Here is a 6,774-nt window from a genome sequence, read left to right on the forward strand (position 1 = left end):
AAGGCCTGGGGAGCTGCTATGGTCTCCATGGCTGCTGTGGAGGACACGTCCCCACTGGTCTTGACTGATTCCTCTCAGAGGAGTGTTTGGTTAATCACACAGTCTTAGAATGGTTTGGATTGGGAGGGACCTTAAAGGCTCATTCCATTACACCATCCCAGGCTGCTCCAAGCCCCAATGTCCAGCCTGGCCTTGGGCACTGCCAGGGATCCAGCGCCAGCCACAGCTGCTCTGGGCACCCTGTGCCAGGGTCTCCTCACCCTCCCAGGGAACAATTCCTTCCAATATCCCATCTAACCCTGGCTGCTGGCAGTGGAAGCCATTCCCTGTGTCCTGTCCCTTCATCCCTTGTCCCCAGTCCCTCTCCAGCTCTCCTGGAGCCTCTTTAGGCCCTGCAAGGGGCTCTGAGTTCTCCCTGGACCCCTCTCCTCTCCAGGTGAGCACCCCCAGCTCTCCCGCTCATTCCATTACACCATCCCAGGCTGCTCCAAGCCCCAATGTCCAGCCTGGCCTTGGGCACTGCCAGGGATCCAGCGCCAGCCACAGCTGCTCTGGGCACCCTGTGCCAGGGTCTCCTCACCCTCCCAGGGAACAATTCCTTCCAATATCCCATCTAACCCTGGCTGCTGGCAGTGGAAGCCATTCCCTGTGTCCTGTCCCTTCATCCCTTGTCCCCAGTCCCTCTCCAGCTCTCCTGGAGCCTCTTTAGGCCCTGCAAGGGGCTCTGAGTTCTCCCTGGACCCCTCTCCTCTCCAGGTGAGCACCCCCAGCTCTCCCAGCCTGTCTCAGAGCAGAGGGGCTCCAGCCCACCCACAGCACCCGTGCCCCAGGGGAGCAGCGCCCCGTGGCTCTGTGCTCCCCCGTCCCGTCCAACCGTGGCCCCGCGGCCAGGGGCTGCCCGGCCGGTCCGGGGGGCTCCCGTTGTTGCCATGACGACGCCCCCCTTTCCCGCATCCCCCCGAAAAGCTGCGGCGGGGCTGAGCGCGGCCCTGCGGATGCGGCCCCTCGCGTTTCCACGGCGACGCCGCGGCTGAGCCGCCCCCTCCCCGCGCTCCCCGCGCACACTCGGACCGGCCCCGCGCCCCTCCCGCTCCGCGCCCCCCGCACCCCGGGCCGGGCCGGGCCGGGCAGCGGGCTCAGCTCCGGCCGGCCACGTCCGAGGGGCAGCGCAGGGGCGAGGCCCCGGTCGGGCCAGCGGGGCCGGGCCCGGCGCTGGGGGGAGAGCGCCGACATCCCCCGGGCTGGAGCCTCGCGGAGGGACCGGGGGGGCCGGGGCTGCCCCGGGGCCGGGACAGCGGGAGCGGTTTGCTGGCTCGGGCCCGGCCGCCGCTGCCCCCCGGACATCGCCACGCTGAGGGCCCGGGCCGGGCTCGCGTCCCGCTGGCGCTGCGAGCTGCGAGGCGCTCCCGGCCCTGCCCGGCCCTGCCCGCAGGGACCGCGCTGCGCCGGGGGAGCCCCTCCGGGCCGCACCGGGCTGGGAGCGCCTCGCACGGCAGACGCCCGGCCGCGCTTCTTCGGGTGTTCCTCAAACACCGGGTGAGCAGGTGCTGTCCCGGAGCCTGCGGTGACAGCACTGCAGCCCTGGACGGGGTCCTGCAGCGTGCAGGGCTTTGGTCCAGCCCAGCAGTGCACAAACATCCCAGGCTGTGCGCAGGGTGCTCCACATGGTCCAGGACAGGTCCTGGATTGATTTTACCTGGATTTCTTTAATAGTTGAAAATAAAATACTGGACAGTTAGAAATATTTTGAGGTCAGTTATCCATCCTGTTTAGATATTTCCATCTGCTTAGAAGTGTGGAAGGATATCGACGTGTGCAGGTCTGGGTGGTGAGCGGGGCTGGTGCTCTCAGGGGGCAGTGGGAGGTGGGTGTGGCAGTCCCCGTTGTCCCCCTCAGAAGTGCCCAGGATTCAGGCTGCCTGCTGGCCTTGGATGGTGTCACCTCGACCCCTTTGGAGTGGCACATGGGATTGCTGACGACTGCTCATCCTCCCCACCTGTGGGTCTGAGCAGATCCACAGGCCTGAAAGCTGGTCCTGGTGACAGTGAAACTCCTGGGGACAGCAGGTGACACCCAGCCTGAGTGTCTCTGCTTTGTCGTCCGTGTCTGAACCTAAAGCTAAAGGCAGCTTGCTGCTTTACTGCCCTTCTCTCTCTGACCTCCATTTCCACAGAATCTATTTGCTCTTTTGAAATGTGTAACATGAACAGCCTCTTACTGCACAGAGGGACATTTCATCTAGTTTTGAGGTGTTGATGAACACCGTGGCCCACTCCAAACCTCACCATGCTGCTCAAGAACCCCGGAGCAGAACTTTGTGGCCCCTGGTTTGTTCCAGAGGAGGCATGTGCTCCTGGCTTTGGAGCAGCAATCAAATTTGGAAGGGAAGAAGTGTGTGATCATCCTCCACTGGGCCACCTACCTGTGTCAAGGGTGTTCCTGAGTGCTCCTGTGTATTTACAAAGCAGGTATTTTCTGCAATGCCATTAGTCTCCTAAACACCTGCCCTGGGCGATGCCAGAAGACAGGGGAAGATTTAAGGTAGCAGCTCTCAGCCCTGCAGGTCTCTGAGTGCTCTGGTGTGCCTCTTGCAGTTTTAGCATGATCCCAGCAGGTAGTCTTTCTTAAACGCTCAGTTTTGCCACTGGAGGTAATTAAAAATCCATATCTCAGCTGATAGCAAGGATGGGGACGTTCTCTGTTATGGCTGAGGAAAATCCTGGAAAAAATAATTTACAGAATCTCAGGATGGGGGAGGCTGGAGGCACCTCTGGAGGTCACCTTGCCCAGCCCTGGACCTTTCATCCCAGCAGGGCAGCCCCCAGCATGTACCAGTGCAGGTTTTAGGAATATTTAAAATTCTGAGAAACCACTAAGTGAATACCCATCAATATTGTTTGAATTATACTACTTCAAGCCAATTTTGTGATGAACAGAAGCAGCTCTCTTGAGCAGATCATGCTTTATAAACATTGTAGGGGCTGTGCAGTGGCGCCGTGCCGGGAGCTGCTGTCTCCATGCTCCTCTGTGGCCCGTTGCACGTAGCATGTCTCTCCTCTTCCCAAGGAATGGATCACTCCCTGGCTCTGCCGTGGTTTTGTGAGAGGGTGAATGTGAGAATGAGTGTGAGGCTGTGGCAGAGCTGGAGGTTCAGGTGTACAGCAGCCCTGGAGACGCTGTGCCAGCCCCAGGATTACTGCTCCAGAACGTGGCTGTGCCAACACCCTGCGATCCCTGCTGGATGAGCTAAACCTCTGTGAGCAGCAGGGCCAGTGATCCTGGTTGCCTTTAAGTGTGTGTTTTGTGCCTGTGTCCCTGTCCGTGTGGCTCTGTGCACAGTCTGGTGTCCCCAGCTCTCTCAGGTGCTCAGGGCAGTCAGACTCAGGTGTCCTGTGCTGATGCCCTTCCCTGCTGGGCCATGCACAGACCCCTCCTCTGTGCTTGTGCTTGGTTTCCTGAGCCTGAAGGTTTATCTCTGACAGAGACCCCTGTTCAAAGACACTGATCCTGCTGTCAGAACTGGTTGGAATGGGCTGGTGGGGTCTGGCTGCAGACAGACTCCATGTGCACAGCCCTACCCTTACACGGAGCACGGGGTTCCAGGAGCAAAGCAGGAGGGAACAAAGCACTCCCAGATGAGAACTGTCTTGAAAAATTCCACCTTCCAGACAACACATTGTGGTGTTCTCTGGAGGGACCACGTGTATGTATGTATGGGGGTTTCTTGGGGTGGCTTTCCTCCTTCCTGGCTTTTCCAGCCAGGGATCCTTGGCTGCCCCTCAGCAGAAGGCAGAAGTAAGGAGTGGATGTGAGGAGTCCTTGTGGATTGGATGAGCAGCTGGCTGAGGAGCGGGGCTCACCTGCACCCTCTGTAAGACGTGGAGTTACACTCAATACCAGGAAAAATTGAGAGCTCAGGTCGTCACTGTTAAGGCCAAAAAAGCTGCAGCTCCACTGTTGCTCTTTTAAAAGCTGGCTTGGGGAAGGGGGATTGAAGGCTGCTGAGCAGCCTGATTCTGGTTTGTCTGGGTGGGCAGAGCTTTATCAGATGTTACTGGGACATGTGTAGGCCAAAAGCTTTTAAAGATGGCAGCTGAAAAAAAATATATATATATATATATATATATATATATATATATAAAAATAAAGGCTTTTGTTCAATATCCAGGGCAATCAGCAGAACAAATCATAGAATAACCTGAGCATAAGGATTCTGATCCAACTCCTGGCCCTGCACAGACACCCCAGCAATCCCACCCCGTGCCTGAGAGCATTGTCCAAATGCTCCTGGAGCTCTCCTGGGGAGCCTGTTCAATGCCTGACCACCCTCTGGGGTTAAAACCTTTCCTTAACACCCAAGGAAAAGTGTGAGTTTGGTTTGCTATTTGTTGTGCTAATTTGCAGATTTGCATCCTGGTAGGCTGGATAAGGACCAGGCTGGGTAAAGCCCTGAGCAGCTTGGTGTAATCCCACCCTGCTGGGAGCAGAAGATCGAATTACAGAGACCTCCGGTTCCTGAATTACCCTGTGATGATAGGGGTTGCTGCAGGGCTTGCAGGATCCCCCTGGAGGGATCTCGGGGGCAGTAGTACCTGCCTGGGCTCTGGCTCCAGGGGCTGAGGCCACCAGAGTTGTGTGAGCTGTGGGCATCCCTTCCATGACCTCTTTCCTGCTCCCAGGAGGAGCAGGGTTATCGAAGTGCCTTTCTCCTGCTCTGGCAGTGGTGCGAGGACAGGTCATAGCTGTGGCTGAGCCCCTTTTCCTTGTGTAGCACTCCTGACCTGAGATACTTCGCAGCAGGTTGTTTTTCTTACAAAAACTAATGAATTTACATTATATAATTAATATATTAGTAGTAAGTGTTTGAAAGGGTTAATATTTTTTAAACATTTATGTAATATTAACAGTAGTTACTGTTCATTGGTATTACATATAGAAAACAGAAACAACAGAGATTATGAGTTTATTACTAACAATTTCTAAAACTTTGAATTATTGGGGAATCAGCTGATGATTTTGTAGATAGGATTTGAAGTTTTTAAAATGTTTTGTTTTTAGAGAGATTTTTGGTAGTTGAATTATTACTAATACTTGTATCTTTATATGGTGGTTTCACTCGTTGGGAAACACTTTTTACAGTAAAAGATTTGTGTTTATGTTATATTTGGAATAGTACTGATTTGTATAGTATCCTTCCAGGGGGTTTTATACCAGGATTTAAAAAACTGTGAGCTACAAACAACATCTCCAATCCTGATTCCCAGTCCTCCAGGTGGGGATGGAGCTCTGCAGCCCAGGTATTGTGCCATGCCCACCCCTGTGGGGCCATGGTGCAGGGGCTGTGGGGGTTACCCCAGAAATGCTGAGTTAAACGTTTACCAGTGTGTGTTATGGCTGATGGGAGCAGTGTTGGTGGTAAATTGTTGTCTGACACCATGGAAGTCCCTGCCAAGAGGTGGGAGAGCCCTGGGAGCTGCTAAATTTCAGCTGTGGCAACAGTGTGCTTACAAGTTCACACCAACAGTGTTCTTGCTGCTCATGTGTGGCCTTCGAACAGTTTTGGGCTTGGAATAGAATTTGTGCTCCATGTGTGCTCAAAGGGCAGGAGTTGGGACAAGGAGTTAGGGAGAGGTTTCCACCAGCAGGACAGAAGATGCTCCATCCAGAGGTACTGGGGAAAGCACTCGCACTGCTGCTGAGGGATGGGTGAGGGGAACAGGAGGCACAGTTTGTGGTAGAATGGTGGCATTGTTAAGGTTGTAGAGGACCTGTAAGATCACTGAGCCAACAGCAGGGCAGGGCCGTGGGCTGGATGGGCTCCTCTGCCTCTTGGGGGGCTCCCAACCCTCTGAGCTGGGCTGCCCCAGTGCTGGGACATGCCCTTGGCTGCAGTGAGGCCTTTCCCAGGAGGCTGCTGGAGGAGGGCCTGTCTGGAGCTTAAGGCCTAAATCTAAAGTTGTTTAGCTTTTCCAGTTTAAGGACCAGCACTACAATCTATAATCCAAATTCATTCTGTTCATCCTGAGCTCACAGTGTCCACAGCATCAGCCTAGTCCTGTAAGGATGTGAAGAGTGAACCACAATCACAGAATATCTCAAGCTAGAAGGGATACCTAAGGACCATCAAGTCCAAGTCGCTGCTCCTGGCACCCAAAATTAAACCATAATGTTGACTACTACTCTGCATTTCCTGAGCAAATATTTGCTTTTGTGTTCACATCAGAGACTGTGAGAAACTCAGGTGGAGCATCACCAACCTGAGCACTGGATCTAGTTATTTCTCTTTCTTTCCAGGCATTTCCAGTCCCAAATTCTGTTTGAATTGTAAAAAAAAGGCAAAAGTTCCCACAAAATGAGGAGCTGTCCTTGAAATATTTGACCCAATAATAAATCAAGGCTTGACTGGATTTAAGTGCCAAAAAAAAGCAGATAGATTCCTACTGGGTATTAGGAAGCACTGAAACAGGTTGGATGCTTGGATGCTAAATTCATTTTGGCTTTCACTTGAAGTCTGTTGTCCAGATTAGTTTCTCAGTTCCTTCAGCTGTCCTGACACTTAACAGTGCTTTTCTGCACCTGGAGAGCCTGGAAGGTCTGTGCTGTTTGCCAGTTGACCATCAAGTGTTTCTGGTCACAAACCTGACAGAACTGGGAGGAGTAGATCTTCCCCTCAATGTGATCACACCATCCCACTCTGTGCCCTCTGATTGTAACACCTTTATCTGAATGTCTCAGGTTTTAAAATTCCAGACTTTGCCCTTTGTAGCCCAGTTC

Source organism: Pyrgilauda ruficollis, unplaced genomic scaffold, assembly GCF_017590135.1.
Source record: "Pyrgilauda ruficollis isolate IOZ18807 unplaced genomic scaffold, ASM1759013v1 scaffold123, whole genome shotgun sequence".
Lineage (NCBI taxonomy): Eukaryota > Metazoa > Chordata > Aves > Passeriformes > Passeridae > Pyrgilauda > Pyrgilauda ruficollis.